This window comes from Salvelinus namaycush, chromosome 7, assembly GCF_016432855.1.
Source record: "Salvelinus namaycush isolate Seneca chromosome 7, SaNama_1.0, whole genome shotgun sequence".
Taxonomy (NCBI): domain Eukaryota; kingdom Metazoa; phylum Chordata; class Actinopteri; order Salmoniformes; family Salmonidae; genus Salvelinus; species Salvelinus namaycush.
Genome location: NC_052313.1, coordinates 43,995,033 through 44,018,492, shown reverse-complemented (window position 1 = coordinate 44,018,492; position 23,460 = coordinate 43,995,033).

Genomic DNA, 23,460 nt, shown 5'->3' with positions numbered 1-23,460 from the left:
AGGTGGTGTGGTATATTTAAGCAATAAGGCCCGAGGTGGTGTGGTATATTTAAGCAATAAGGCCCGAGGTGGTGTGGTATATTTAAGCAATAAGGCCCGAAGTGGTGTGGTATATTTAAGCAATAAGGCCCGAGGAGGTGTGGTATATGGCCAATAAAAGTGGAGGAGAGATTGACTTCATCACTACTTTAATTTATGAGAGGTATTGACATGTTGAATGCACCGAGCTGTCTGTCTAAACTACTGGCACACAGCTCGGACACCCATGCATACCCCACAAGACATTCCACAAGAGGTCTCTTCACAGTTCCCAAGTCCAGAACAGACTATGGGAGGCACACAGTACTACATAGAGCCATGACTACATGGAACTCTATTCCACATCAAGTAACTGACGCAAGCAGTAAAATTACATTAAAAAAACGGATAAAAAACACCTTATGGAACAGCTGGGACTGTGAAGCCATACAAATATTGGCACAGACACACAGTGTGTGCTGAAATCTGTGAATGTATTGTAATGTTTTAAAATTGTATAAACTGCCTTAGTTTTGCTGGACCCAAGGAAGAGTAGCTGCTGCTTCGGCAGGGATCCATAATAAATACAAATACAACATACAAATATACCATGGCTAAGGGCTGTTCTTAGCCACGACGCAACGTGGACTGCTTGTACAAAGCTCTTAGCCTGGTATATTAGCCATATACCACAAACCCCTGAGGTGCCTTATTGCTATTATAAACTGGTTACCAACGTAATTATATACGGTCTGATATACCACGGTTGTCAGCCAATCAGCATTCAGGGCTAGAACTACCCAGTTTATAATGGCCATTATACAATGGGTGGGTCTAATCTTGAATGCTGATTGGTTAAAACCGCATGTCTAGCCCGTGTCTATTCCACAAGTTACCACCAGTTAAATATATGCATTAAAATGCCTATTAACTCTGTTCCATCTTACTGCGCAATCCACTGTCTCATCAGCCCAGCCAGGCAATTTATAAACTTGATCTGCACTATAAAAAGCATCTACACATTATCTCACATTTCTTTTAGACTAACATTTCGTTTTCAACATTGGAGATTTATATAAACCTTGCTTTCTGTCTCTCCGACATTTGAAACATTGTTCCAATATTCAAAATCGATCTCCTGCTGTCCTATAGTAATGAACGTGTCGGGAGTCAAGATGAGACAGACAGGCAGGCAGCTTTTCTCAGCCAGTAGAAAATCATGAATCAGCATAATTTTCCGGATATATATAAAGAACTATCAATAGAAAACAGGTCAAACTAAACGAAATGCAGCTAGTTTGCAGTCTTTCCAACTTCAGTTTGAAGTGATTGTGTTAGTTGTGTTGTTGGCTAGGTCCTCTGAACAACAGTGTCCTGACGAGAGAGCCAGGTGAAATCGCACATCATTAGCTCATTGTTATGGATGTATCCAAATAAATGTCACTAGAAAACAGCTTAAACAAACGCAAATGCAGCCACTCTGCTGTTATTCTGGATGCTTTTCGATGTGACTGTAAGTTAGCCGTAGTTGGCTAGCTAGCAAGCAAGGGATAAGAACGTTGCCAGCCAGTATGACAATGGAACATTTAGAACGAACGACTGGGTCGCGTCCATAGATACAGAACAAAAAGACTGAACGACTGGGTCACATCTCTGGCAACCAAACCGATAGAACAAACGACCAACCGGCTTGGGTAACAACCCTAGAAGTGTGTCGGGACTATATCTTGTGGAAGGATGAAATAAATGAATCCAAATAACTTTTTTATTAAAATATGTAAATCATTATTTGAATATGTTGGTGACCCGTTGTATAAAAGTGATAATGCCCTCGAAGCTGGTGTTTGGGGGATATATTGGCACAGTTTGCCAATATAACAACACCCGTGCCAATATATACTCCAAACACCGGCTTCTCGGGCATTATCACTTAATTATAAACTGGGGGGTTCGAGCCCTGAATGCTGATTGGCTGAAAGCCATAGTATATCAGACCATATACCACGTCTATGACAAACCATTATTTTTACTTCTCTAATTACGTTGGTAACCAGTTTGTAATAGCAATAAGGCACCTCTGGGATTTGTGGTATATGGCCAATATACCACAGCTAAGGGCTGTATCCAGGCACTCTGCGTTGCGTTGTGCTTAAGAACAGCCCTTAACCATGGTATATTGGCCATATACCACACCCCCCCCGTGCCTTATTGCTTAAATTTCCCACGCCTAAGGGTGGTTTATTCGCATGACGCGAAGCGGAGTGCCTCGATACAGCACTTAGCAGTGGTTTATTGGCCATATGTCACAAACTCATGTGGTGCCATATTGCTATTACATATCTAATATAACAGTAAACAAGTTGTGTCATGCCATGGTATGTTGTCTGGTATACACACGGCTGGAATGATGTTTCAGTATCCAGGACTGAAGCTACCCGGTTTATAATAGTCATTTAATGGGAGTTGTAGGCTCCCTTTGCTGGATCACATATCAGACTGGGATGTATGCTATCCATTGTCTCTCTGATTCGTTTGCCAGATGTGAGAGCGAAGGGCCCCTGAGCCACAAAGCTCTTTCACAGCTAATATTCCCATAATGAGAGCCAGAGATGAGCCAACATAAAGATCCCAGAGATGAACCAACGTAAAGATAGATTATGGCTTTCGCCAATTTCATGATATTAAATACACATCCAGAAGACTTGAGTAACTCTATAAAGTGTAACTCGGGACGGATACAGCACTCGATGTGAAATTGGTAGAGATCCTGGAAAAGTCAACAAGCATCTCTTTGGATTTGCTAGTGCAATGCAGTGACCCAGAGGTCTACAATAACCAGAGAAGGATTTACCTATGGGAGAAGTGGATATATACCCATGGACTGGTTTCCCAGCACAGCAGCGCTATGGTCCGACTGTGTCGGTGTTGCTCAGCTGATGATGTGTTTCCCTGCTGTTCCACAGGTCTTGCGTTGGTCACGTGATACCGTTGACCGCCTCAGACAGACGGATGAAGTGAAGGAAAGAGTCATCCTTTATCTCTTTAGCCCTTTCCCTCATCCCCTTGATGCCCGCTCTGTGAAGGTTCCCAGGGGACCGTTTCAGGAGGAGAGCTTAGATATGGGAGAGTGGCTCTGAGGAAGAAACAGCAGTACGTCTCAAATCTGATAACCACCACTTCAAACAACCACTTAAAGTCAGGGCTTTGTCTTCAAAAAATGGGTTTATCCACTGATATGAACCATATTGTAACTGGCTTAAACAAGGCGTCTGAATGATCTGTGTCACGTGTGATTTGGATGATCCCCGAGAATCTAGATCTCTACTTTCTGATACATTTACCCAATTTTTTCATCCCCACCATTGTTACAAGGCTGTAGCAGTGACATGGTCGTATTCCGATGATTACACTAATAAGGCGTTACTTGCTTGCTGGTAATTATACGTCCAGCTTTCATTAGGGTGGAAAGGGTGCATGTGATTGTGGCCCTCTGACTGGACTGTTGTAATACAGACCGTGGTGTAGTGGATACGGAATGTAGTGCGTACAGAATCAACTGCTGTCACAGACAATGTGTGAGGCTCTTGGCCCTGTCTGAGAAGCTGATGCAACTAGCTGAAATGAAGCCAGTAGACTGTGACACTGACATGACATCACCGGAGTTCAATTACCAAAGATAATATAATCAAAGACAAGACCCCTGCGACACGATCACAGATCAGTCAATCTCATAATGACATATACGATCACAGAGGGGACTTTTTTTAATCTGGCTTTATTCATCGTTGATCTCTGATTTCGTAAGATCAAAGAACATGGAGAAAGTTGTGCTTTCAACCCACACATTGGCTCCATTAACCTTCACATATTGAGGAGTTAAACAGAGTGCCTCGTGGGGGACAAGAGTGACAACAACACCCCCAGCTACAAACATCCACCCAACACCCTCTCTAGACATTCTCAGATTCTCTATTGTCGGATTTCAGAGAGCACCTTTTATGCCATGAAGTCTTTGAAATGAAAGAAAAGATATTGCGTAAAAAGGGCAGGAAGGGTACTGGGGATTCCTGCACTGTTGATGGTATGTTAAAGAGCACATGATATTAACATCCCATTACCATCCCATTCACACACATTAACATGACAAGCTGCCTGAAGGGGGGCCCAGTGCACCCTGGGATACTCCGGACAATAGAGCTCCTCCCACAGGTCAGTCACAGGGAGGAGGAGAGAAAAGAAGAGAGGAGAAGAAGAAGAAGAAAAAAAAAAGAAGAGAGAGAGAAGAGAGAAAGAGGGAGAAAGAAGTAGGGCTGGCGTAAGGGAAAAGGGTAGAGCAGGACAAAGAGAAAGTGTAGAATAGGCAGGGGATACAAAAAAGAGGAGTTTGAGTGGGCGGACTAACTTGAGGGAGAGACGCAGACTGAAAAGTGGTCTGAAAGGCATCTAGAGCTATAGGACCCTGAGATTGTGTTATATAAACTACGGTTCTATGGAGAAAGTTGCCAACTGGTCCAACTGTGGATGCATTCACGTGCACTGTTTGCACACAACCTCAAATGACAGACTATCTTTACTTGATTTGAAGAGTCACTAATACAACTAGTATTGCTAATATCTCTTGAATGAAATGCATGTCATTAATTAGTAGCAGTAATAAGGACACTGTAAATTCTTTCATGTAAATCATGGAGATTTTAATTGTATTTTTCCTCGGTTCGGTCTTCCACTTATCCTACTAACTCATCTTACACAAACAAACCTCAGTCTTGCACAACATCACAAGTGTTCCCAAATTCATCAATATTTATCCGTCAACACCCTCTCCTATTGAAGTTTAGATTCTGGCAAATGTTGTAGCCAAACACCGTCCTCTCTCACTCGCTCTCTCTCTCCCCGCCTCCTCTCTCTTTCCCCCCTCTTTATAGATGTTTGCCCAAAGGCCCTGGCCACAGTTCATGCACGACAAAACACTTCTCGATTTTTGCATCATTTGCTGACCCGCAGCGGTCACTGGGGGTCAAAGGGTCATGGGTAGAGGCTTTGACTGAATTGTGCAGTGGCCATTTTGGAGGGAAAGCAGAGCAGACCTTTTCTCTTTCTTCTCTCTTCTCTCTTTCTTCTCTGTTCTCCTCCGTCTTCTGAAATCGGAGATGTGTCCTCCCTTCTCAATAAATCTTTGTCACTTCCTCAGTTGAACAGGGTTCATGTTCCAACTGAATTCAGGCCTTCATTTTTACTTCTTCCATCCCTATTCTTTTTCAATTTGGTGCCTTGGTGTACCGGTATGTCTTTTCTATTGGGAGGGAGTTAGGCCTTGGGAGGTAACACATGCAAATCATTTCTATCTGATACAAATGTGTGTCTAGACGGCTTATCAGTGTGTGGCTGCCATGTATGTGTCTATGACTCCCGGAGGCACAGTCTCCTCCTGTGTGAGTGACTGGGTTAAGCTCTGAGTGGAGAGGGAACACGAGAGGCTTCCTGACGCCTGATCACTCGCAGTGTGAGTCTAGTCATGGCACTGAGACGCCCCTGTGTGAGAAAGCAGAGAGCAGAGCAACACACTCAGCACACCAAGAGAGATGCCAGAGGAGGAGAGAGAGAGGAAGGGGCTGGAATTCGATAAGTGGTTTGAGTTTTAGAGAGGGAGGGAGGAATTGAGAATCCATTTTAAAGTTTCAGCTGCCATTGCAAAATAATCCTTGTATTGCTCTATGTTTAACTGTAACCCATATTGCTATGGGGCAGTTTCAGGACCCTCCTAAACCCCTCCCTCCCTCCCTCCCTCCCTCCCTCCCTCCCTCCCTCCCTCCCTCCCTCCCTCCCTCCCTCCCTGTCTGTCTGTCTGTCTGTCTGTCTGTCTGTCTGTCTGTCTGTCTGTCTGTCTGTCTGTCTGTCTAGTGGATGGACAGAGGAATGTGCCAGGGAGCCCTGAGTGCAGCCAATCACAGTCTAAGGAGACGCAACGCGCCATTAGGCAAAACACATGAGCTGTCCTCCCAGAAATAGCCCTGGGTTCATTACTAGCTGCCCCCTGCTTCCCCTCTTTCCCTCTTCCCCGCTCCCCTCTCCCCCTCTCCCCTGTCCCTTCTCCCTCCCACAGGCACAGAGGGGTAGAGGCTTGGGGCTCAAAGGGGTAGGGCAACCTAAACATAGACCTCTGGCTGGGGGGAGGGGAGAGAGGTAAGGGGGTGTGGAGGATGTTCAAACGGCCAATTGTTTCTATACGAGCAACTTGACCACATGGTCTTTAGTGGCATGATAAAGCTCAGTGGGAGTAGAGGATGTGTCCGGTCGGAGTCAACCTAAACACTGCTGTAAATCTCTGCACTGTCAAGGTGATGATGAGTACTCGTCTTTAGTTGGGGTCAGAAATAGAGAGAGAAGAGCACATGACAGCAGCTAACAACTTTTCCCAAGTCACTACTCTACTATAGGAAGAATGATACATAAACCGTAAGTATGTGAAGTGTGTGAACTGTCTGAGCTGCAGACATGGACTAGCAAGGACAACAGCTAGCCTCTGCTGGGAAAGAGGTCACACGTCTAGGTTAGGACAATTACAGGGTTATTAATTGGACAGTTTTCACTCTGTGCTGCTCTGGGCTACTCTGGGATTCGCTGGCCTGCTCTGGGCTTCTCTGTGCTGCTCTGGGCTTCTCTGTGCTGCTTCTCTGGGCAGATCTGGTCTTCTCTGTGCTGCTCTGGTCTTCTCTGTGCTGCTCTGGGCTTCTCTGTGCTGCTCCTCTGAGCTGCTCTGGGCTTCTCTGTGCTGCTCTGGGCTTCTCTGTGCTGCTCTGGCCTGTTCTGGGCTTCTCTGTGCTGCTCTGGGCTTCTCTGTGCTGCTTCTCTGGGCTGATCTGGGCTTCTCTGTGCTGCTCTGGTCTTCTCTGTGCTGCTCTGGGCTTCTCTGTGCTGCTCCTCTGAGCTGCTCTGGGCTTCTCTGTGCTGCTCTGGGCTTCTCTGTGCTGCTCTGGCCTGTTCTGGGCTTCTCTGTGCTGCTCTGGGCTTCTCTGTGCTGCTTCTCTGGGCTGATCTGGGCTTCTCTGTGCTGCTCTGGGCTTCTCTGTGCTGCTCTGGGCTTCTCTGGGCTTCTCTGTGCTGCTCTGGGCTTCTCTGTGCTGCTCTGGGCTTCTCTGTGCTGCTCTGGGCTTCTCTGTGCTGCTGCTCTGGGCTTCTCTGTGCTGCTCTGGGCTTCTATGTGCTGCTCTGGGCTTCTATGTGCTGCTCTGGCCTGCTCTGGGCTTCTCTGTGCTGCTCTGGCCTGCTCTGGGCTACTCTGGGCTGCTCTGGGCTTCTCTGTGCTGCTCTGGGCTGATGGACTGAGGAGGCACAGATATGTAAGCACCCACCCTTACATGCAGTTCAAGCGAGAATGTGAACATAAACACACACACATACACACATACACACCAAAGAGAGAGAGCGACACACACACACACCTCACACAGTGTAAGGTTCTGCTTTTCTTTTCTTAGTCAACCTTGTGTTATTTTTCTTTGTGTTCTGGAACGTAGCCCTGTCTTCCATTTTTGTTCATTGATTTCACCTGTGTTCATTTCTCACATGGTCTCATCAGCTCCCTATTTAGTCCAATTCTTTTTGTTTGTATGGTTGTGAGGTATTGTTTGTTTTTGACTGCCTACCTGTGTTTGACCATTGCCTGCGACCACGATTCCTGCCTTTTGCGAAGGCTTAATAAACATCTACCGCGATCTGCGTGTGAATCTACACCTTTTTCTCCCTGACTATTCATTACACACAGAGAGCGATGCATGCAGACACACACATAAACTCAGCAAAAAAAGAAACGTCCTCTCACTGTCAACTGTGTTTATTTTCAGCAAACTTAACGTGTAAATATTTGTATGAACATAACAAGATTCAACAACTGAGACATGAACTGAACAAGTTCCACAGACATGTGACTAACAGAAATTGAATAATGTGTCTCTGAACAAAGCGGGGGGTCAAAATCAAAAGTAACAGTCAGTATCTGGTGTGGCCACCAGCTGCATTAAGTACTGCAGTGCATCTCCTCCTCATGCACTGCACCAGATTTGCCAGTTCTTGCTGTGAGATGTTACCCCACTCTTCCACCAAGGCACCTGCAAGTTCCCGGACATTTCTGGGGGTATGGCCCTAGCCCTCACCCTCCGATCCAACTGGTCCCATACGAGCTCAATGGGATTGAGATCCGGGCTCTTTGCTGGCCATGGCAGAACACTGACATTCCTGTCTTGCAGGAAATCACGCACAGAACGAGTAGTATGGCTGGTGGCATTGTCATGCTGGAGGGTCATGTCAGGATGAGCCTGCAGGAAGGGTACCACATGAGGGAGGAGGATGTCTTCCCTGTAACGCACAGAGTTGAGATTGCCTGCAATGAAAACAAGCTCAGTCCGATGATGCTGTGACACACCGTTTAGACCATGACGGACCCCCTCCACCTCTGACGAGTCACAAAACCGTGACTCGTCAGTGAAGAGCACTTTTTTCCAGTCCTGTCTGGTCCAGCGACGGTGGGTTTATGCCCATAGGCGACGTTGTTGCAGGTGATGTCTGGTGAGGACCTGCCTTACAACAGGCCTACAAGCCCTCAGTCCAGCCTCTCTCAGCCTATTGCGGACAGTCTGAGCACTGATGAAGGGATTGTGCGTTCCTGGTGTAACTCGGGCAGTTGTTGTTGCCATTCTGTACCTGTCCCGCAGGTGTGATGTTCGGATGTACCGATCATGTGCAGGTGTTGTTACACGTGGTCTGCCACTGCGAGGACGATCAGCTGTCTGTCCTGTCTCCCTGTAGCGCTGTCTTAGGCGTCTCACAGTGCGGACATTGCAATTTATTGCCCTGGCCACATTTGCAGTCCTCATGCCTCCTTGCAGCATGCCTAAGGCACGTTCGCGCAGATGAGCAAGGACCCTGGGCATCCTTCTTTTGGTGTTTTTCAGAGTCAGTAGAAAGGCCTTTTTAGTGTCCAAAGTTTTCCTAACTGTGACCTTAATTGCCTACCGTCTGTAAGCTGTTAGTGTCTTAACGACCGTTCCACAGGTGCATGTACATTAATTGTTTATGGTTCATTGAACAAGCATGGGAAACAGTGTTTAAACCCTTTACAATAAAGATCTGTGAAGTTATTTGGATTTTTACAAATTATCTTTGAAAGACAGAGTCCTGAAAAAGGGACGTTTCTTTTTTAGCTGAGTTTACATACGTTTATATAAAACACATACTGCAGTGGCATTTATTTGGTGTGAAAGTCACACAGGGATGTAATTCCCTTGAGAGAAGAGATATGACTGGCTCATTCCTTTACCAATGAGATTACCATACCCTCCATCACTACCTTCATGGTGGAGGTGGAGAAAGAGATGTCTGGAGGATGAGTCTGGATGAGACAGGGCTGATTGCAGGGTGTCGGGCCACTGAGCTACAGGGGTTGGGATCCAAATCAAATCAAGTTTTATTGGTCACATACACATGTTTAGCAGATGATAATGAAAGTGTAGTGAAATGCTTGTGTTTCTAGTTCCGACCGTGCAGTAAGGTAAAAATCTGTCGTTCTGCCCCTGAACAAGGCAGTTAACCCACTGTTCCTAGGCCGTCATTGAAAATAAGAATTTGTTCTTAACTGACTTGCCTAGTTAAATAAAGATTTTTTTTTAAATGATATCTAACTATTTCACAACAACTACCTTATACACACAAGTGTAAAGGAATGAATAAGAATATGTACATATAAATATATGGATGAGTGATGGCCGTGCAGCATAGGCAAGATGCAGTAGAGTACAGAATATACAGTTGAAGTCAGAAGTTTACATGCACTTAGGTTGGAGTCATTAAAACTAGTTTTTCAATCACTCCACAAATTTAATGTTAACAAACCATAGTTTTGTCAAGTCGGTTAGGACATCTACTTTGTGCATGAAGTAATTTTTCCAACAATTGTTTACAGACAGATTATTTCACTTATAATTCACTGTATCACAATTCCAGTGGGTCAGAAGTTTACATACACTAAGTTCACTGTGCCTTTAAACAGCTTGGAAAATTCCAGAAATTATGTCATGGCTTTAGAAGCTTCTGATAGGCTAATTGACATCATTTGAGTCAATTGGAGGTGTACCTGTGGATGTATTTCAAGGCCTACCTTCAAACTCAGTGCCTCTTTGCTTGACATCACGGGAAAATCAAAAGAAATCAGCCAAGACCTCAGAAAATAAATTGTAAACCTCCACAAGACTGGTTCATCCTTGGGAGCAATTTCCAAACGCCTGAAGGTACCACGTTCATCTGTACAAACAATAGTACGCAAGTATAAACAGCATGGGACCACGTAGCCGTCATTCCGCTCAGGAAGGAGATGCGTTCTGTCTCCTAGAGATGAACGTACTTTGGTGTGAAAAGTGCAAATCAATCTCAGAACAACAGCAAATAACCTTGTGAAGATGCTGGAGGAAACGGGTACAAAAGTATCTATATCCACAGCAGAACAAGTCCTATATCGACATGACCTGAAAGACCGCTCAGAAAGGAAGAAGCCACTGCTCCAAAACCGCATAAAAAAGCCAGACTAAGGTTTTCAACTGCACATGGGGACAAAGATTGTACTTTTTGGAGAAAAAAATAGAACTGTTTGGCCATAATGACTATCGTTATGTTTGGAGGAAAAAGGGGGAGGCTTGCAAGCTGAAGAACACCATCCCAACCATGAAGCACGGGGGTGGCAGCATCATGTTGTGGGGGTGCTTTGCTGCAGGAGGGACTGGTGCACTTCACAAAATAGATGGCATCAAAAAGAAAATTATGTGGATATATTGAAGCAACATCTCAAGACATCAGTCAGGAAGTTAAAGCTTGGTCGCAAATGGGTCTTCCAAATGGACACTGACCCCAAGCATACTTCCAAAGTTGTGGCAAAATGGCTTAAGAACAACAAAGTCAAGGTATTGGAGTGGCCATCACAAAGCCCTGACCTCAATCCTATAGAAAATTTGTGGGCAGAACTGAAAAAGCACGTGCGAGCAAGGAGGCCTACAAACCTGATTCAGTTACACCAGCTCTGTCAGGAGGAATGGGCCAAAATTCACCCAACTTATTGTGGGAAGCTTGTGGAAGGCTACCCGAAACGTTTGACCCAAATTAAACAATTAAAGGCAATGCTACCAAATACTAATTGAGTGAATGTAAATGTCTAACCCACTGGGAATGTGATGAAAGAAATAAAAGCTGAAATAAATCATTCTCTCTACTATTATTCTGACATTTCACATTCTTAAAATAAAGTGGTGATCCTAACTGACCTAAAACAGGGAATTTTTACTAGGATTAAATGTATTTGGCTAAGGTGTATGTAAACTTCTGACTTCGACTGTACATATGAGATGAGAAATGGAGGGTAAGTAAACATTACATAAAGTGGCATTGCTTAAAGTGACTAGTGATACATTTATTACATTACAATTTTTTATTATTAAAGTGGCTAGAGATTTGAGTCAGTATGTTGGCAGCAGCCACTCAATGTGGTGACAAAGCAGCCACTCAATGTGGTGATGGCTGTTTAACAGTCTGATGGCCTTGAGATAGAAGCTGTTTTTCAGTCTCTCGGCCCCAGCTTCGATGCACCTGTACTGGCCTCGCCTTCTGGATGATAGCGGGGTAAACAGGCAGTGGCTCGGGTGGTTGTTGTCCTTGATGATCTTTTTGGCCTCCCTGTGACATCGGGTGGTGTAGGTGTCCTGGAGGGCAGGTTGTTTGCCCCCGGTGATGCGTTGTGCAGATCTCACTACCCTCTGGAGAGACTTACGGATCTGGGCGGAGCAGTTGCCGTACCAGGCGGTGATACAGCCCGACAGGATGCTCTCGATTGTGCATCTGTAAAAGTTTGTGAGTGTTTCGATGACAAGCCAAATTTCTTCAGCCTCCTGAGGTTGAAGAGGCGCTGTTGCGCCTTCTTCACCACGCTGTCTGTGTGGGTGGACCATTTCAGTTTGTCTGTGATGTGTACGCCGAGGAATTTAAAACTTTCCACATTCTCCACCTCCCCCAGCAAGACTCAGAGAAGACAGAGATGGGATTAGAGATGGGATTAGAGATTAGGGCAGAAGACACACATAGATACTGCCAGGCAGGCTTCAGTAAAGACATCTGGGCATGGCATCAACTTCTTTGGTTGATCTCTCTCTCTTTTTCTGACAGGCAGGCAGGCAGACAAGCAGGCACACACATAACCTCCCCTGTTATTACCAGAAGTTGCATTCTAAATGGTGTGCTCCATGTCAGTGTGTTTGAGCAGAGTGATTTCAGACCTCACTGTGGCTGTGAAAGGCTTAGAACAGCTTGATCTCTGGAACAGAAAGGGCTCTATTCAATCTGTATTGCTGAAGTGTTACAGATAGCACACTAGAAATGTAAAAGTCATTTCCTATTGAGCCGACATCTGCTACGCTTACCGTGAATGTCGTCTCCGCTAACACAGGACAATTTCAAATCAAATCAATTTCAAATCAAGCTGGAACGCTGAATTTCGAATTGAATAGAGCTCTAAATTAATACTCAACAAACCCTGGAATTCAACAGTTCACACAAGAAAGGCCTAATGGAATTAAACCCTTTAAACGGCAAAGCTTTGACCCCAGACCTTCTTATTTAGTCAGCTTGACAGGCAGATCAAGGCTTTGCTCCTGTGTTATGGCAACACGTGCTGGGTATAGAAACAGTAGGTTCAACTACCGGTCACAGGAGAGGGGGAGAGAGGGAGAGAGGGAGAGAGTGTGTGGCTTCCCCCTTCCTCTTTACAATCCTCCCTCTTTCACTTCCTCTCTACATCTCTCCTTCCATCCCTCTCTCCCTCTCTACTTCCCTGTCTCCCTCCCTCCCTCTTTCCCCGCTCCCTCTTTCCATCCCCCCCTCTAAGCCCTCTCTCCCAGCGAGCTATTGTGGATCCCCAGGTCAATGGGGGGTTCTTCCTGCTCCACTGAGAGAGAAGAGAAGAGTAGTCTGCTGGAATGGGATGCCATGGCGTTCACAGCCCTGAAGTCATAAATACCTCGACTGTGTCAGCATCAGCCTAGTGTGTGTTCAGTTCTTTAAAAAAAAAAAGTAACCTTTACTTAACTAGGCAAGTCAGTTAACAACAGATTCTTATTTACAATGACGGCCTACCCCGGCAATACCCTAACCCGACCAACTGTGCGCCGCCCTATGGGACTCCCAATCACGGCCGGTTGTGATACAGCCTGGAATCGAACCAGGGTCTGTAGTGACGCACCTAGCACTGAGATGCAGTGCCTTGGACCGCTGCACCACTCCGGATGGGACATCACGCCCAGAGCATACACATATATTTACTTGAATGTAAAATACCGTGGGATATGCGTCAACAGCAACCTTGGGAAAATCTTCTGCATTATCATTAACAGCAGACTTGTATATTTCCTCAGTGAAAACAATGTACTGAGCAACTGTCAATTTGGCTTTTTACCAAATTACTGTACGACAGACTACGTATTCACACTGCACACCATAATTGACAAATAAACCAAAACAAAGGCAAAGTCTTCTCATGCTTTGTTGATTTCAAAAAAGCTTTTGCCTCAATTTGGCATGAGGGTCTGCTATACAAAGGGATGGAAAGTGGTGTTGTAGGAAAACATACGACATTATAAAATCCATGTACACAAAAAACAAGTGTCGGGTTAAAATTGGCAAAAAACACACATTTCTTTCTACAGGGCCGTGGGGTGAGACAGTGATGCAGTTTAAGCCCCACCCTCTTCAACATATATATCAACGAATTGGCGCGGGCACTAGAACACTCTGCAGCACCCGACCTCACCCTACTAGAATTTGAAGTCAAATGTCTACTGTTTGCTGATGATCTGGTGCTTCTGTCCCCAACCAAGGAGGGGCCTACAGCAGCACCTAGATCTTCTGCACAGATTCTGTCAGACCTGGGCCTTGACAGTAAATCTCAGTAAGACAAAATAATGGTGTTCCAAAAAAGGTCCAGTTACCAGGACCACAAATACAAATTCCATCTAGACACCGTTACACAGAAAAATATACATACATCGGCCTTAACATCAGCGCCCGCCACAGGTAACTTCCAAAAAGCTGTGAACGAGCTGAGAGAAAAGGCAAGAAGGGCCTTCTATGCCATCAAAAGGAACATAACATTCAACCTACCAATTAGGACCTGGCTAAAAATATTTGAATCAGTTATAGAACCCATTGCCCTTTATGGTTGTGAGGTCTGGGGTCCGCTCACCAACCAAGAATTCACAAAATGGGACAAACACCAAATTGAGACTGCAGCAGAATTCTGCAAAAATATCCTCAGTGTACAACGTAAAACACCAAATAATGCTTGCAGAGCATTAGGCCGATACCCGCTAATTATCAAAATTCAGAAAAGAGACGTTAAATTACAACCACCTAAAAGAAAGCGATTCCCAAACCTTCCATAACAAGGCCATCACCTACAGAGACATTAGCCTGGAGAAGAGTCCCCCAAGCAAGCTCGTCCTGGTGCTCTGTTCAAAAACACAAACAGACCCCACATGGCTACAGGACAGCGACATAATTAGACCCAACCAAATCATGAGAAAACAAAAAGAGAATTACTTGACACATTGGAAAGAATTAACAAAAAAACAGACCAATTTTGATAAACTCCCATATCTATTGAGTGGAATGTCACAATGTGCCTTCACAGCAGCAAGATGTGTTGCCACAAGAAAAGGGCAACCAGTGAAGAACAAACGCCATTGTAAATACAGCACATATTTATGTTTATTTATTTTTCCTTTTTGTACTTCCACTATTTGCACATTGTTATGACACTGTTTATGGCCATAATATGACATCTGAAATGTCTCTATTCCTTTGGATCTTTTGTGTGTGTGATGTTTGCTGTTCATTTTTTGTTGTTTATTTCACTGTTGTTTAAATATTTATTTCACTTGCTTTGTCAATGTAAACATATGTTTCCCATGCCAATAGAGCCCTTGAATTGAAGAGAGAGAGAGAGTAAGAGAGAGAGAGAGAGAAAGAGAGTAAGAGAGAGAGAGAGAGAGTAAGAGAGAGAGAGAGTAAGAGAGAGAGAGAGAGAGAAAGAGAGAGAGAGTGATAAAACAACATTGACATCAATATTCTCACACCTGGCTCAGACACCTGTGCTGATATAAAACTCCTATAACCACAGGTGTACTGGATAGAGTTCCATGCAGCTGGCACGGTAGCCTTCCATGGCCTGAGGTCTGACACGCTATACGGATGTACCACATTGCCCTGCCTCAGCTGCTTTAAGCCCCATAGGCTAAGGACAACACAAAAAATGTCCCAAACGGCAAAGTAGTGCACTAAATAGGATAGAGAGCCATTTGGGACGCACTCACTCTCTGTCTGCTGAGAACAATCATAACCAGTCCCAAAGAGGAGACAGGGAAACCGTGCATCTCTCTAAATGATCAGCTGATATCCCTGGCATTCTAAAGAGAAGGCTGCTGCTTCACTTGGACTGACAAGGCCAGCCGGTTTTCTTACAGTTTATCGGAAATCAGTCTCCAAAAACTCATTCAACTCCGCGTTGGAAAATGAGCAGCCGTCTTCTTATTTGTAACATGTCTGTATGGTCTGGCCCCCTCTCTCTTTCGTCTCTGTCTCTCTCCGTCTCTTTCTCTCTTTCTGGCGTCTCCACAGAGTCCTGTTTGTCTAGTGTTTATGTTTATTGTTTATTTACCGTCTCTCAGTCAGATGACATCTGTTGCTGTGGGGGCTCCTCGTGGCTAGTGTGTGTGTGTTTATGTGTGTGTGTGTGTGTGTGTGTGTGTGTGTGTGTGTGTGTGTGTGTGTGTGTGTGTGTGTGTGTGTGTCTGTGTGTGTGTGTGTGTGTGTGTGTGTGTGTGTGTGTGTGTGTGTGTGTGTTCTCACATGGGGGGAGGAACAACACCAGGCCCAGGCTAGAGATTTGTTCTCCTCTGGAGGTGTTATGCTAATGGTGGGAGGGGTGAGAAGCTACAGGGAAGGGTAGTAGTGGGTGGGGGTGGTCACACACACACACACACAATCACACACACACACACACACACTGGTGGGAAATTAGATTCCTTTGGTCCCCCCTCTCAAAGTGCTCCTCCCCCTTCGGCTCCCATCTGCTGTGACAGAGGTAGAAGTTGAGCGTGAATGACAAACACAGTCAAACATCCACAGCCACCCGGCCGTTCATTCTAGCTCTGTGAGAGAGAATGAGAGAGTGAATGAGTGATCCCCTCCCCCCCGTGCCACCTCTCCTCTATCCGTCTCCAGAAAGCCCAGTAAAAGTGCAATAAACAGGGAATCATTTTGAAGATCTTACAAAATAATATCTTACCCTGGCTCAAATTTGAATCAGGTACTTTGAGTTGTGTCTAGCACCATTCCCTGCCCCCTCGCTATCCCTTAAGTGGATAGAGAGAAAACAATAGACATTTTCGTAGACAATTGAATTAAGCCCATATCAGGCCATGGGATCTCCATGCAAAAGAGAGCACTGTTTACATGCTAATGTAATGCAGGGCCCCTGAGCTCCAGTCCCTGCAGGTGTGCATCACAAAACACTGAGGCCTCCTGTTCGTATAATAGCCCGTTTCCTCTGAGATAATGTTTTGAATAGGATTAAAATAATGAGGTATGCATTGTGTTTTCAATGACTCAATTTGACACCTGCTGTCATTGGATCCCCCTTAGGGACAGATCGAAATTTACTCAGGGGGAGGGTTGGTCTAAAAGGGGGCTCCCAAGTGGCGCAGGGGTCCAAGGCACTGCATCTTAGAGGCGTCACAACTGGCCCGTGATTGGGCGTTCCATAGGGCAGCGCACAATTGGCCCAGCGTCGTCCTAGTTAAATAAAGGTTAAAAAATATATTTTAAAAGGAGGGTTGTCAAACTTTTTATTTTTGCTTTGGGGAGGGTTGGGTGTTTTTTTACTGGGTACAGGGAAGGATAGTACGTTTTTTCCCCCTGTTTTACATTCGTTCTTCTGCTTGTATTTTCCTTATAAACAATGATTTGACCTACTTTTGATATTACCCTAATAAAGTTTAGAAACATTTGTGAAGGTTTGGTATGGTGTGGCTATTATGAAGCTTTAGCTGCTGCAGGTCTATGATATGAAGGCAGTGCACCCCGGTACTCCAACTGACTCCGACATTTGAACCTGAGTTGAGGAAGTCTGTTTCAGGCCTACCAGACTTACTCCTATAATCTAACAATATCACGCTTATCTTTTAAGGAGATGTAAATGTGGCTCACTTGGCCAATATCCCTCATTTATTGGTGGCGCTGGCTGCGCCAGGTCGGATCTGAATGCATATGGATGTCCGTTAAATTTTGCAAATGTCCGGTAAATTAAAATCTTCCCCGTCATGTTGTCCAGCGTTAACTTTTTCTAAAGGAAACTCTGAAATGGCATATCAGTTTTATGAAGATTTTTTGAATATTCACATGAAAACCTGTCGCCAGTTTGATGGAAACCTAGCTATAGACACCCTAAAGACTCTGGCAAGTGCACTAGGCCAGTGTCACTTTGATTTTGCATGCACATCATGGTTCACCAGCAGCTCCAAACATCTAAAAAATAAGCTACCAGCCAAACAAGCTTGTAAGAATTGTACCTAAACTCCCCCTTCATACTCATCTGGAGGTTGAGAATGTTTTTGACCTTATTCTGCAGTCCCAGTCGCTTTTAAAAATCTTTGTGTGTATATTTATTTTTTGAACTGACAAATCAAATCAACCAATCCAAACTGTGCAGCGGCCATTTGATGAATGGAAAGAGACATCTGTTACAAGACATCAAAACGTTTCATGACATTTGGAGATTGTCAAGCCAAGCCTTTGATACTGGATAAGCCTACAAAGTAGTGAGGGATGTATTTTCTGTTTGTTCAGATTGACATAGTCTATTTATTGTGGTGTTGAAAACACAAACCATGATATTGAAGTGCCCGAAGTTGTTATGCTTTGTTTATTGGTTGTGTGGTGCATTGGCACAGAAACCTGTTGGTGGAAAATTTGTTGCATATATTTTATATAATAAAATCTGATTTCCCCCCTAGCTGATCATTGCCTGCAGCCGGCTCTGATCGTAGTGTAATTAATAAACAGATAGGGGGACTGAGCTCGTCTGTGCTGGTCAGCGAACCCTCAACCTTCTGACTCGTAGCCCTGCTTGGCATCAATTGTGCCACAAAAAGTGGCAAAGTCGATATCCACGTTCATAAACACAGGGTCGCTACAGTTATTGTTATTTTCGGTCGCAAACATTGTTTTGAGTTAATTATATGGGGGGGATGGGGCTGTTCAATTTATTTTACAGTACAGTGGGAGGGTCATGTGAAAATCTTTTAATGTTGGGGCGGGGCATGCATTTCTTTAGCACACCTTGAGTTGGATCAGCTCCTCCCCCGCGTACATTTCAATCTGTCCCTTAGCTCTCTCATTTAAAGATGATAGGATGAATTATTGTGAAGGATCATCATTGTTATCACACAGAACTCAGTTAGACAACACTTTACAATAAGGTAAGCTTTGTAATGGGTTTATTATATTGCAATGAGCATACCTGACGTTATCATTGTAAGACTTTAGTCTTCTAAATGGCACCCTACAGTCCACTTCTCTTGACGCTATGGGCTCTGGTCAAAATTTGTGCACAACATAGGGAATAGGGTGCAATTTCAGACGTACCCGTGGTATTTTCCATCAGGGCAACAGAGTGCAAAATGGAAGAGCAACTCCTGCCTTTAGTTTCCTTCCATTCTCTGACAGCGTTTGTAAGGAAACGCTCCATCTCCTCTATCTCCTTTGTCTGTGTCTGTAAAAACACTTGCCTTCTCCAGCGTCTTCCTTTCCTGTCTTTCCTGTCCTCCCTGGATATCTCATACTGCACTCTGCTTCTCTACCTCCCTCATACTCCACTCTGCTTCTCTACCTCCCTCATACTGCACTCTGCTTCTCTACCTCCCTCATACTGCACTCTGCTTCTCTACCTCCCTCATACTGCACTCTGCTTCTCTACCTCCCTCATACTCCACTCTGCTTCTCTACCTCCCTCATACTGCACTCTGCTTCTCTACCTCCCTCATACTGCACTCTGCTTCTCTACCTCCCTCATACTGCACTCTGCTTCTCTACCTCCCTCATACTGCACTCTGCTTCTCTACCTCCCTCATACTGCACTCTGCTTCTCTACCTCCCTCATACTGCACTCTGCTTCTCCACCTCCCTCATACTGCACTCTGCTTCTCTACCTCCCTCATACTGCACTCTGCTTCTCTACCTCCCTCATACTGCACTCTGCTTCTCTACCTCCCTCATACTGCACTCTGCTTCTCTACCTCCCTCATACTGCACTCTGCTTCTCTACCTCCCTCATACTGCACTCTGCTTCTCCACCTCCCTCATACTGCACTCTGCTTCTCTACCTCCCTCATACTGCACTCTGCTTCTCTACCTCCCTCATACTGCACTCTACTTCTCCACCTCCCTCATACTGCACTCTGCTTCTCTACCTCCCTCATACTGCACTCTCTGCAGATCTGATTTCAAATGTTGTATGCCTCCTGGAATTCCTAAAAACGTTCCTGCTCTCTTCCCCCCAACCCCAATCCCTTCTTCCTCTAGTTGTGTAACACTGTGTGTGATTTTATGGACATCTGGCAGGGATGGAAGATATGCATGTCTCCTTCTGGGAGAAAAAAAATAGATGATCAGCTTGTGTAACACAAGCTAAACTACTCAGTTACAACTGATGCACGATAAATACACAAAATGCAATCATGAATCCAAATACTGTCATAGCAATCATCATTTTCATTGGATTGAGAAAGAGTTAATATAATGGAAGAGAGGTGGGTGTAAAGACGAAGCAATAGAGAGGATGAGAAAATAGACAAGACAGCGATTGAGTGGGGGGGGGGGGGGGGGAAGCCAGTGAGAGACCATTTATCTATAGCCCAGTGGTTGATAGCTGGCAAGGCGGCGCGGAGGGAAAGGTCGTGGTGCTGGGGGGAGTCTGTCCCTGTGGAGAGGGGGTCAGTGTGGATGCTGTGAGGGCTTGACCACGCTGTGGGACCAGACCTCCGCTCCCAGACCCAGAGCATATGGTCCCTCTTACCGCTGCCCACAGGACCGTTCACACACACACGCCTGGAAGTCACATGTGCTAAGCAAGCAACTGTTACTGAGTGAGGCAGCCAGGGTTCAAGTTCACCATCCCAGGCCCTTCCTCTACGGTTCTCTGGGTTCGTATTGCTTTAGCCTGACTGGTTGGATCCGGTCTAGTGCTGTGTGAGTGTGGAGGTCCCCCAATGCCTAGTGACACCTCAGCCAGCGGGCAACTTAAACGGGCCAAATGTGAAAGTGTTTGAGTAGGGAAGTTGAAGGGTTGGACACCTAGGAATACTCATAGGATGTTTGTCAGGGGGGAAGATGGTGTTTGGGCATGGATCATCCCATTACATTGTCTTGCCTTCAAAAGGAGGCTGAGGGTGTGAGGTGGATTAGGGGCTGTTGAATGTAGGAAGCAGCTGCCAATCATCAGTTAGGGACATGTCAGTTAGTGGTGGCTCACTAAGCATAGTAAATCACATTAGATCAACATTAGTTTGTTAGACTAGGTTTATGTTACATAGTAACACATACATCCCCCATTCTAGAGAACAGCTTGTTTGAATAGGAGTCTTACCTCACCGTCACGGTTGGCTGTTTGATTCTCGGTCTTTGTTGTAGTTATAGGACCATTTTGTCTTTGTTGGCTGTAAACTGATCGAGAGCTGGCTCAGAAATACTACAGGCTTCATGGCACAGAGTGATGACAAGCTAGCTAGGTGTCATGTGCCCGAGCCGGGGGTTTGGCACCTCAGTCCCCTGTGCTTGTCACACCTCCCGGTGAACTGGCAAAGCAACGCAACACTTCCATTGGGATAAGTTTCTGCTCAAATAAACGCAATGTACCCTCTCCATCTGTGTGTGTGTGTGTGTGTGTGTGTGTGTGTGTGTGTGTGTGTGTGTGTGTGTGTGTGTGTGTGTGTGTGTGTGTGTGTGTGTGTGTGTGTGTGTGTGTGTGTGTGTGTGTGTGTGTGTGAACTTCTCGATAAAACTGTCAGCATAACAACCACCTGTGTACCAGTGCGGTCTCAAGGGGACGACATGCATAGCTTGCAGTGTCCCCTAGTGGCCAACAGATACAGTGCCCTCAGATGATGGGAGGGAACAGCTTCATTTAGGGTAAAGCCTCGCTCGGGGGATGAAGTTCCCTTAAGTACAGATGTAGGATTAGCTCCCCCTCCCCCAATCCTAACCATAACCATTAGTGGGGGAAAATGCAAAACTGACCCCAGATCAGCATCTAGGCCCTAAGGGCACCTTACTCCTTAACCCTCAGACTAGGGAGTTAACGCAGGACATGTGAGAATGGATCTCTCTTGCTTCTCACGGAGACTCTGTAAGTAAACATAACATTGCCCCATATTTCTACTCAATTGCCTCTCCCCTTGCTCTCCGTCTCTCCCTCTGGGGTGACCTGGTGTCTATTCATTAAGTACGAAACCTAATACTGTACATGAGAGCCAGCCAGTGGGGATAGTGTTGTGAAATGGGATTATGACAGAAGAGGAAGTCAGAGTTGTTCATCACCTGGACATGTCTTATTTTACACGGTTATGCAACTTTTACCACCCCCCCCCCCCCCCCCCCCACCCCCCCCCACGCACGCACACCTTTCTCTCCCCCCTCTATCTCTCTCACACACACAAAGATGCACACACACACACACACATTCCGTCTTGTGCCAGCCCAGTCCTGTGTCTTCAGTTTGTTTTACAGTATACTAGAGTTAAAACATGGGGTAGTGGTAGATTACATACCAGCTGAGGCCCTGCAGCAGCCAGTCTTCAGGAGGTCCAGGCTTGCAGTCTTAGAGGAGAGATGGTCAGTGGGATGATAATGGATGGAGTCTGTACGACTGGAGGAGCCTCCTAGGAATGTAGTAACTTCACAAAACAACACGGTTGCCATGCTACAAAAGTCTTTCTAAGTTCATGAGAGAAAAGGGGAGGATGACAGGAAGGACAAAAGCCATTTACAACAATATACACTACATGACCAAAAGTATGTGGACACCTGCTCGTCGAACATCTCATTCCAAAATCCACTCTACTGGGAAGGCTTTCCACTAGATGTTGGAACATTGCTGCAGGGACTTGCGTCCATTCAGTCGCGAGCATTAGGGCTGGCTTGCAGTCGGCGTTCCAATTCATCCCAAAGGTGTTCGATGGTGTTGAGGTCAGGGCTCTGTGCAGGCCAGTCAAGTTCTTCCACACCGATCTCAACAAATAATTTCTGTATGGACCTCGCTTTGAGCACAGGGACATTGTCATGCTGAAACAGGAAAGGCCTTTCTCCAAACTGTTGCCACAAAGTTGGAAGCACAGAATCGTCTAGAATGTAATTGTATGCTGCAGCGTTAAGATTTCCCTTCACTGGAACTAAGGGGCCCGAACCATAAAAAACAGCCCCAGACCATTATTCCTCCTCCACCAAACTTTACAGTTGCCACTATGCATTGCGGCAGATAGCGTTCTCATGGCATCCGCCAAACACAGATTAGTCCGTCGGACTGCCAGATGGTGAAGCGTGCGTGACTCATCACTACAGAGAACATGTTTCCACTGCTCCAGAGTCCAATGGTGGCGAGCTTTACACCCCACCAGCCGGCACTTGGCATTGCGCATGGTGATCTTAGGCTTGTGTGCGGCAGCTCGGCCATGGAAACCCATTTCATGAAGCTCCCAACGAACAGTTATTGTGCTGACGTTGCTTCCAGAGGCAGTTTGGAACTCGGTAGTGAGTGTTGCGACTGAGGACAGATTTTTACTCTGCGGTTCCGTTCTGTGAGCTTGTGTGGCCTACCACAGCGTGGCTGAACCGTTGTTGCTCCTAGACGTTTCCACTTCCCAATAACAACACTTACAGTTGACCGGGTCAGCTCTAGCAGGGCAGAAATTTGACTAACTGACTTGTTGGAAAGGTGGCATTCTATGACGGTGCCACGTTGAAAGTCACTGAGCTCTTCAGAAAGGCCATTCTGCTGCCAATGTTTGTCTTTGGAGATTGCATGGCTTTGTGCTCGATTTTAGACACCTGAAATAGCCGAAACTACTAATTTGAAGTGGTGTCCACATACTTTTGTATATATAGTGTAGCTTGTTAGAGAAGACAATAAACGAAATATGATATGTAGACCTGCAGGCAGTTCTAAATGTATATATCAGAAAATAACACACAATACTGCAACATTTATTGACTCACACACTCCTTCACTCATTCTCCCGAAAAACACACACACACACATTTTAAAGGCAAGCTGCACCCAAGTGTAGGACAACTGAAGAGTGG